The sequence below is a fragment of the Tupaia chinensis genome, unplaced genomic scaffold, assembly GCF_000334495.1.
Source record: "Tupaia chinensis unplaced genomic scaffold, TupChi_1.0 Scaffold000225_1, whole genome shotgun sequence".
Classification (NCBI taxonomy): Eukaryota; Metazoa; Chordata; class Mammalia; order Scandentia; family Tupaiidae; genus Tupaia; species Tupaia belangeri.
Window position 1 is genome coordinate 1,944,668 of NW_006159700.1, and position 10,740 is coordinate 1,955,407.

The window sequence follows — 10,740 nt, forward strand, 5'->3', positions numbered from 1 at the left end:
AGCAGGAATATTAAATTTCAATTTATAAGGAAAGATTTGATTCATTTACCAGGGTTTCATTTTGAGAATCCTGAGAATTCTACTAAAGGACTTTAAAAATAAGTAAATAAAAAGACTTTCTCTTAAAATAAAATGAGGATAAAGGTTTAAGAATAAGTATTTCTCCTGTGATTTTTTTTCTTGACTTTATAGTAGGTCAGATAAGGTTTAAATCCTTGCTTAACCAATATCTAGCTATATTCGCCACAGGAAAGTTACTTATCTACCTTAGATTTCCATCTTTATCTCTAAGAAAACATCTACATTGGAAGCCTGTTACACTCAGTGGGAAGAAACACACATAAAAGGCACTGTCTCATAGCAAAACATGCCTAAATAGATCAAGCCATGGTAGCATGCCCTGGTAGATGCTGTTACTAGGCAGACTGAGGCCACTTCGACCAGGTTCAATTTTCCCTAAAAAGCTGGGGTGGCAGCATGCACTTGTACGTCCAACTATGCCTGAGGGGGGAAAAAAAAAGAAGAAAAAAATGCCTGAATATAGCTTGTTACAATTGAGATTCTGAGATCAAAATCTAATGCTCTTCAAATTTTGAAGAACAGCTCACTGATATGAAGTGCTTCCAGGATGTACGAAGCAGTAGTGAATGTTATACTTTCTCATCAAATATTTAAGCCATCAGAATTATACTGACACATTTCTCAAAGGAATGTACAATAAATTAGGTCACAAAAACACATCACTGAGGAAAATGACATTTATGCATGAAGCTGGTGAAAACATTTCTTTCGAGAATCCTAACTTCAGTATAATTATATCTCTGGAGTAGTAAAGGTTGGCCCTTCTTAGCACCAGATGAAAGATTCAAGGAGGCTTTTCCCTATCCTGTGCTCACCTCTAAAATGAGTTAGAAGGATTTCCTTGGCAAGAATATTGGCAATTCCTGCTCAAGCTCTGTGACCCTAGCATTCCCTTTGCTCAAAATTCCTCATATTCCATACATTAGTTTCAGTTATGGCTATTACCTTTAGTTTTTCCTAAGTTTTTGCCTTAGGGTGCATGTGCTCACTGAGAGACAGAAGAGGTAGTGAAAAGGAACTTGAGAAATCATTCCCCTGCGAATCACCATGCCAAGCCCTTTCTCCACCATTCTCCTCCTAGGATTGTAAACACGCATACACACATGCCCCGCATGAGTTTCAAGCTGCAGGAGCCAGGCCTTGAATCGTGGTTGGCTATGTGAGAGTACAGCATCCCAACCACCATGTCACCTGCTGACCCCTGGCTGTTACTTTTATTCTAAAGGAAAGCTAGAGGATAGTTGGAAACAGAAAACTTCTGAGTTTGTTTTCATCTCTAAGACTTGATCATTATAAAACATTACTTTAGAAATTATTTATAGGAGCTCCCAGGTGACATGGGTTTTAAGGAGCTGGACTCCCACATGGCCAACCACAGTTTGATTCCAGACCTGGTTGCTTGCTTTCTCACTTTCCCTCTCTCTCTCTCTGTCTCTCTCTGGTAAAATTGAAAATAATAATAATAATATAATAAATTAAATAAATAATAATAAAAAATAAGAGTTATTAATAGCTTCTTGAGACAAGTGCAGTTGCTTGAATAATGATTGAAATGGACAGTTTTTATCAAAACTGGACTATAAATTTCTTGACAGGGTGATGTTTCAGATACACGTTCTGTTATTTTCCATATTTTTGAAATAAATAGTATTAGATTTAAAGCAAACAAGTGTAAATGAAAAACGTCTTTTCTGCCATAGCGCAGTACTTGTTCTCTATGGAAAGCTCAAATTATCAAAACATCTGTTACAAGTGTAATTGTCTCCATGGGTGATGGGGTTAGGATGTGGAGAGCCTCTCACACAATTCTTATCACCTTCATTGTTATTACCAACAAAACACAAAATTGTCAGAAGAGATAAACAAAAGAAAGCAGAATTAAATGAGCAGCCAGCTACACAATAAAACAATGCATTGCTAGAATGTGTGAGCCATAGGTTTTTCGTTTTTATTATTTTGGTGCTAGTTCTCGAATATAAATGTAATAATCAAAAGAAGTCTGGGTTATGCAAAACATGTTCCCTAATGAGCCAATTGTCTTTGAAGCAGTTTGTGTTAAGAAAACTTGTTCTGAGAAGAAAGTGTGTTTTTCACAGCCATGAATGAAGGAGTGGTTCACCTCACTCCAAATCTTTTAAAGGGACCCAACTCACCCACCCATTGAACCTTTCAGAATCCCTGATATTTAAAAAAAAAAAAAAAAAAAAAAGCACTTCAGGGATGCAAACAGTTGCTTTTATTCCTTTAGTCCTTGAGGGAATTTATTTTGGAAAAAATATATATATGCTTTTTCATGCCGGATGAATTATGTGTGCCCAAAATTCCTAGAAGAAACTGGAGGAGAAGAGATGGGGGGGGTGATTTCCCACTTTCAGTCTCTCTGTCTCTCTAGTGAGTGTTGGTGCCCTAATGAAGAAACCTCTACCAAATTAAAAAAATTTTTTTTTTTTAATTTTATGCATGAGAGAGACCCTCCACAGGGCTCGGTCATGCTTTGATCTCCTTCTTTCAGTCTTTCAGCAAACCAGGATGCTGGGCATATGTGCACTCAGTGTATTTTCAGACAACTGGGCTGGGGACTCCAACCAGGGTTGGCATATGGCTTCTAGCTCTATAGTCTACTCTACTACCACCTGGGGCATAGAGGCTGGGGCCCGAAAGCCCGTGCCTGATTCTGACTAGTCACTTTATTTTGGTTCTATACCTTGAGGACAGATTTCTGACTATTCTTCCTGTTCAAAGATACTTTCCAAGGGGACTAGGAAATAATAATCTTGCTGTAACAGATCACTTTGTTCTAGTGACTGTGGGCAGCTCCTTACATCCTGACCCTGCCATACCATCACCAACTAAATAGCAAGGCTTCATTATCTACATTTAGGTTAAATTCAAATATTCTTTTCTACTCACTCCCAAGTTTCTTTGAGATTTGTGTATTTAACCAATTACTAACCTAAGAATTTTTGTTGTTGTTGTTTACCTTTAAATCCATATTTTGAAATAAAGTTTTAAGTTATTTGTTTTGGATAAGACAATAAGCCCCACCAACCAATTAAATCTTCATTTAGGGCCCTGGAATTTTCTTGCCTGGACATGGAGAGGTCAGTGACTCCATTCTTCAGACAAGGGGTCTTCATGGCCTCGAAACTCATCCGTAAGTTTTCATAAGTTGTGTGGAAGCCCTTTTCTTTGTAATCAAATAATATATATAACACCCATCCCTCTTCAGAACAGCCACTTCTTCAGACTTCTTTTGTTGATTTAATAGTTTCTGCACCCCTCCAAATTTCTTCTTGAAGAGGACAGCTATCCCAGCACCCATGCGACAATCCTCACTGATACAGTGGGCTAAAGAGTCTGTTTTGGGGCCACACAAAAAGGTCTCCTTTCACAGAAGTGGTCCTGCTGCCTTCTGAGTCTTCATTAAGGCTGCTGGTCATGATATTAAGTTGCTCTTTTCAAACTTTAAGTTTTTCTTGAGCAGAGTCACCTTTCACCTGGAAAGGAGTCCACTAACCTAAGAATTTTTAAACCTGCCTATAACCTACAAGCCCCAGATGTCCTGCCTTTTCTGGCAAGGTCAACAAAAAGAATCCTTTTGTTTATTCACAATTTTGTCTGTGTCTCCAGCTCTCAGAACTTATTAAAAGAACTGCTGCCTCTGAGCACCCTGAAAACACTTTTGTGTTTTTTGAGCCTGATCACTCACAATTATGTTCGGAATAAACCACGTTCCTTATTATTTCTACAGAGCTTAGTTATTTCCATCAACAACATTGGTCCTCAGTCTCTCTGCTCCGCCCCCCCGCCCCGCACCCCAGATAACTAGATTTGCATCCTGATTTCAGACTTAGCAGCTCAGTATCTTTTTCAGGATAAAGTTCTCAGGCACTACGCCTAACCTCAAGCACAGGTAGGAAGAGATACTCTGTCCCTAAGTTCTCACCATGGAATGCGAGGTCTGCCTTCAGTTCCCCAGATTTCACCTCTTAAGAGAGAGATATTAGGTATACATGGCCCAAAAGGAACAGCCACGCACATTCTCAATTCTTTCTTATGTAACTGGTGGATGCTCTTCGATATGGATAGTAGACCAAGACACATTCTTGTCCCTCTGGGAGGTTTGATTGAATCTAGTTTGGAAGAAAAGATTTGCACTAGACTAGATTTCTTCCCATCTGGTGATTCCATAACCTATTCTTATCAGTGCTTGCAACTACAGAACACAGTTATTTTGGGTGAGGATTTGTAGTTTACAGCTCAGTTCCTTCAGTGTGAACAAGCAGTGCTATTTATAGTTACCTCATTTTATTGCTTTAATTTATGTATCTGAAAGAATCTGTTCTAATTGTGGGTGATTATAAGGAAGGAAATGTGCTCTTATGCACCTCAGGGGATTTGTTTGTGGGCCTATGGTTTTAAATAGCCCATTTATCCCCCAGTGGGTAGAAAATCAATTTTATGGATCTTCAAACATACATAATAACCATCCTGCATAATAAAGTTAAATATTAAAGTGGTATTAGCACATTACACACTTGCCTTTCTGGTTTTTCCTGTTGGTCTATAAACAGTTACCTATGTTTCGACTACAAACTTTCAAGGGTATGCCTAGTATAATCCACTATGAAATGGAACTTTGACCTTTTCTGCATATTGCTAGATATAGTCAAGACTGATTAATGGCAAAAATAGAGAAAATGCAAACCCTCCAGCAAGAAAGGCCCTTGTCTTAGTCTGCTATTGCATTGCTTACAGAAATACCTGAGAGTGGGTGAATTTAAGGGAATAAAGGTTAATTTGACTCACAATTATGATCATGTAGAGGTTCAAAGGCATTGCAACATGGCAGAGGCAGGACCCTGAGCAAAACATCTGTCCACAAGTTTCTGTTTTTTCTAGTTTCCCTTCTCCTCTTATAACCTCACCAGACTCAACCTAATAAACTTGTTGCATCCAAAGACCCCACACTGGGACACACGAAGGCATTAAGTTTTTACTTAATACCTCTACAATACAACCAAGTCCCAACATATACATTATGGGGAATATCCAAATTACAGCAAGCTTCCAAGGTATAAGAAATGGCATACATAATAACCTAGTAAATGATTTTTCACTAGGTACAGATGGCCTTTTGTCCAAGCAAAGCCCACCAGTCCTATCAAGAAGCAAGTATGTATACTTTTCCAATACAGCCTGCCTTTTCCCTGACACTAGAGTTGTATCTCTCAACCAAAATTTGGATGAGGATATTCTTCTCGAAAAGTAGAAATGCGTTTTTTTATTGCTTGTAGAATAAAATTAGAAATACCTAGCTTGATTCTTTACTCATATCATTCCCCCAGTGATGCCATATTTTCTAACACTCTTACCCTTTCTTATGTAATTTATTATTTATTTATTTATGTGTAGCCAAAAGGCATGTGTGCTTGCTGAAGAGAAACAGAAAGAGACAGAGAGAGGGAAAGTGAGAAATCACCCTTCGGGGGGATGGACACACAAAAATCCCTTCTCCATTCCTCTTTTGGGTTCTCTTAGGTAATTTAATCTGACTCTAATGTCATTGTCTTCCTATCCAAACTTTATTTATGTTGGATAAAAATGGCATTACTTTTAAGAAGCCTTTTCTGATCAAAGTAAGCCTTTCTAGATCAAAATCAACATCCCCGCGTCCCATTTTGCAGCCTGTTAAAGTAGATACTTCATTTTGTATATCATGATGAGTTGCTGACATATTCACATTGCTTCTTGGCTCATATACTTTTTTTAAAAAAGAATTATTTATTTAGTCATTCATTTATTTTAATTCGACCAGAGAGAGATACAGAGAAAGAGAAAGTGAGAAAACAAGTCACCAGGTCCAGGACTCCAACCATGGTTGGCCATATGGGAGTGTCTAGAGCCTTAACCACCATGCCACCTGCTGGTCCCCAGTTTATATACTTTGAAAATTCAAATTTTCTCATTTATCTGTGTATGCCATAAAGCCCAGACACATCTCATGTTTGTAAGTTGTAAAGAAGAGGTTATATAATTGCTATCCGAGCACAATACTGAGAGGAAGGAAGAAGTAGAATATCCCTCCCATTGTCCCGAATCTATAAAAGGGCATCTTGGAATTTGAAGAAGCTGATTGAAGTCTGAGCCTCCCCTCTTTGACAGCTGATGTGGTGGCTCTTAAAGAAACAAGTACTTCTTGACATGGCAAACAATGGGTTCCATTCTTCTGAAAAGGTCAAGAAAAAAAAGACACACTGACAGGAGAAAAAGCCTTTCTTAAATGTGGGTTTAGACTGTGTTGTCTTAGGAAAAAAATGAGTGTTTGCATGGGCAAGGTGTGATTACTTTCTAGGTAGCCAGTGAAGAGTTTTGTTGCAGCTTGCATGGTAGGAAGACAGCCTTCCATGGGAAACAACACACCTCACACATTTGCTCTGGACCTTTACTTGTTTGTTCAATGGAGACTGACAAATCAACAGGTCAGACAGAGACAGAGCTGGAGGGGACTTTGACCCTGAGTGGATCACTAGGAGTGGATTACTAAGATTACTGCCATTACCTGGCAACGGCAGTGTTGAGGGGATTCACAGTCCACAGAAGCAGAGTACGATGAGGTAGAAAGATGATCACACTGGATTCCCTGATGTACCCATCTGTTGTCAGATAAAAGTCTTAAAAATCAAGCAGGAGGGACTCATCATTCTCTGGTGATAAGTAATAGGAATTCTGAAATTGGAAATTTTCCTTCGGTCTCTCCTATTTGGACTTAGGGTGAGGGGTAGAAGTTTAGGATACAATGGGTAAACCCTTTGCCAACTCTATTAATCTAGGGAGAGAAGGCATAAAACCATATTTGTAGGCCATATTGAGAACATTAAAGACTCTCTGATCTCCTTTCAAGACTGCTCCTCAGTTGGGCCAAATTTGTCAGAGGAACAGCACTCACTGGGTTCATTGGGACCAGCAGTTAGCGTAATGCTTTCATTGTCTGAAGCTGGATCCCAAAGACAACTTTTCAGAGGTGCGATCCAGACCCTGGCTGATACCCAAACTCAAACGATTGAGAACCTAGTGATGAAGCATAGGATAAAAAGTATAAAGTGCTGAGTTGGAGGATCCTTTATACAAAGTTCATACTTTGTTTTTTTCTAGTGAGCCAGGGACGCTGGTCACTGGATAGAAAGAAAACTCTTAGCATTACTTAAAATGGCCTTAAAAAAATGCTAGCCTAGGAAATTTGGGTTTCTATTTTATTAGCAAAAGAGAGTCATTGACATTTTTTGTCATATTTTGCTTTTCTTTAGCAGAGAAAAGATGTGTTGAAGGAAAATTTTCTGGAAACAGTATATATAATGCATTAAGAAATAAAACAGATTTAAATAGTGTGAGACGAACTGGACTGAACTGAAGGGTGACAATAAAACTAGAAAGAATTGGACATAAAATGGGACATTAAAATATTTGTGAAAAAATGAAATTCAAGTATAAGTTTATTTTGGTAAAATAATTTTGAAGTTCAAAGTTTTTTCTTAACATTCATTTTCCATGAGTGTTTTGAAGACCCCTTACATGTGTTTGTAAGAAAATACAAATGAATCAGCAGGATTTGGTACCTGACTGAATGTGAATAAGAAAGACAAGAAGATGACTGAGGTTTGAAGTCTAAGTAAAGAGAAAAATATTGGCACTGATTAGGATTAAATGTAGATGACCTTTCTATCCTCTCCCACTTCAACTCTTCCCTAGGCATATTTTAGTGGGAAAAACTCATTAGGGAAGTTGATAAGGTTAAAATATTTGAATTATGTGATTTAAACAGAAAGAGACCAAATGAAACTTACAGAGTAAAACTAATTACAAAACTTGTCTAACTAGAGAGCAAAGATGATACAAACAGAGTTTGCCCAAGACATTATTCTTTCAAACGCATATTCTTTAAATATTATTCACATGTATTTAATGGCAATACATTTATTTATTATTTTTTTAAATTTGTCAGAGGACTCAAGCATTTTCTAGAGAGAGACAAAGAGATGGGGCAAGGAGAGGAAAAAAGTACCTCCCCAAATGGGGGAGAAAGGGCTTAAATTCGTTCTCCATTCTTCCATCTTGTTGGTATTTTGAGCACAAATGTACATGCGCCTAGCATGCTGTTCAAGTCATCAGGGCTGGGATTCAAACCATGTAGTTGGCCATGGGGGGATCCAAACTCCTTAACTCCCATGCCACAGGGCTTACCTGATACACTGACTTTTATTAACAAAAGTTGTACACCTCTTTCTATTCCAAAGCATTGATTTATTACATGACCTGAAGGTAGAATAAAATTTTCACATTTCAGTTTTTCTGTCACCAGGTTACTATCAGTCACATTTTGTTTGCTGGACCAATGGGTATTTTCTTCATTTGGAAAAGAATATATCACAATTTCAATCTGCTTTCAGTTATAGAATCTTGAAAGTAATCATCTAGTTCAACAGACACCCAACACTGTTCTGACTAGTCCAGGTCATAATCAGAAAGTAAAACATATTCTGTATAGAAAACTTCTAGAAACAGGAGAGACACATTCTTTTAGGGCTTTAATCCTGTAGCACTAAGTCAAGAGTGAAACATTTGGCCAAAACTTAGACCATTTTTCTATACATTTTTAAAACTCATTCTCTCTTTGGATTTCTTTGGCAGTTTTTTTGTAGCAGGAAATTCCTTGAAAATCTTTATAAGGGTTAACAGACAATGGAACAAATCACTTGTTTCGAGTAAGCAGCAACTTGTGATATTTTAGCTGATTGAGACATCAGGAGACTGGCAGCTGGTCTCATGGTTAGCACCTGGCTTATAACTGCAGTGTGCAACACACATTTGTATGGTGCAAGATACTCACCCGAGAATGGTGTTTGGTATTTCTACTGAAGAACACCAGGGACCAGCAGTTAGCATAATGGCTATGTCGCTGAACTCCCATGTAGTAAACCGTGGTTTGAGTCCCGGATCTAGTGGCTTAAACTCATGCTGGACGTGTGTGTATGCATGCCCAAGATCCCGAGAGGAGAATGGAAGAGAAGGGATTGTGGCATGGCCATCCTCCCTGGGGGATGATTTCTTGCTTTCTGTCTCTCTGTCTCTCTCTGTCTTTCTGGCGAGTGCACGTGCCCTGTAGCAAAAAAAAAAACACAAACAAACAAAAACAAAAAAAAAAACTCCCAAAAAAAAAAAAAAAAAAAAAAAAAAAAAACCACCAAAGGAGCCAGACAACTCATACATAACCCATTATACAAAGAGATAGTTAACTAGTACAATATTTTCAATTTGATCTAGTGGTGTCCACATAAATTCTTACAGACTAGAGTTCCAAGAGAGTCAAGTAGCTGGTTACTTTTATTTATTTATTTGTTCATTTTAGATTTTTGTTGTAGGTCATGTGCACTCAGGAGAGAGAGAGAGAGAAAGAAAGTAAGAAATCACCCAACCGGCCCCCCATTCCTGGCCCAGAGGAGATGGTCAAGCCGCAATCCCTTCTCCTCCATTTCTCTCTCCAGATTTTGGACATACATGCATACACACCTGGTGTGTTTTTCAGGTTGTTGGATCTGGGACTTGGATCTGTGGAGTTGACCACGTGAGATCTAGCACCTTGGCTATCATGCTACCTACTACTCCCCTAGTCAATTACCTTAAAAGCAGCTTTGAACTAATTTCTACTGTGGGAAAATTTAGAGGATTAAAAAATCAGTTAGTTGGTTTGTTTCAGAGTTCATTGTTAGGAAATCATGTGAAAATGTGGTCACTGGACTACCTGGGAGGCCATCCATCACCAGTTGTGCTAAAGGTAAGAAAGGACCACCCCCCCGCCCCCAGCTCAGGGGATGGTCATGCCGCAATTCCTTCTCCATTTCATTCTCTTTTGGGGTTTTCAGGAATGTACACCCACATACCCAAAATATTCTGAAAGCTGCCAGGTCTGACACTCAACTGTGCCATCAGCCATGTGGGATTCAGCCACCTTAACCACCATGCCACTGGCTCAATGTGCTTAGCTTTACATGACTAATACCAGTGTCTTCTCTCTGGGCCTAAGAAACCACAGTTGAAACTCAGTGAATCTTTTAGTCTTTGATATTAGGAAATCCATAAAATGCAGAGGCAAGGAAGTTCCTTTGGAAAGCAAGATTCCGATGTATTAGTTTGCTAGGACAGCAATAATGAATGCACTAAAACGGAGGCTCAAAATATCGAAATTTATTTTCTTCAAATTCTAGAGGCTAAAAGTCTAAGATTAAGGTCTCAGCAGGTTTGGTTCCTTCTGAGATCTGAGAGGGAAGGATCTGCTCCAGGCCTCTCTCGTTGGCTTGTAGTCAGTCATCTTCACCCTGTGTCTTCACATTGTCTTCTCTCTGCACTTGTCTATACCAAATTGCCTCCTCTTAAAAAGACATGCTTCAGGGCCAGCAAGTGGTGTGGTGGTAAAGACACTGGACTACCACATGACCAACAGTAGTTCGAATCCTGGACCTGATGGCTTGAAAATCACATGGGGCGCTTGTGTGTGCATGTCTAAGATCCCAGGAGGAGGAGAATGGAGAAGGGATTGTGGTGTGGACACACTCCCTGGAGGGTGATTTCTCATTCTCTCTCTATGGAAAAAAAAAAAAAAAA

At 38.8% G+C, this 10,740-nt stretch overlaps 1 pseudogene; it reads right to left on the bottom strand.

The window, feature by feature from the left end:
- Positions 1-3,229: 3,229 nt before the first annotated feature.
- LOC114007728 (O-acetyl-ADP-ribose deacetylase 1 pseudogene) lies at positions 3,230-3,521 on the bottom strand (annotated as a pseudogene).
- Between the last annotated feature and the right edge of the window lie 7,219 nt (positions 3,522-10,740).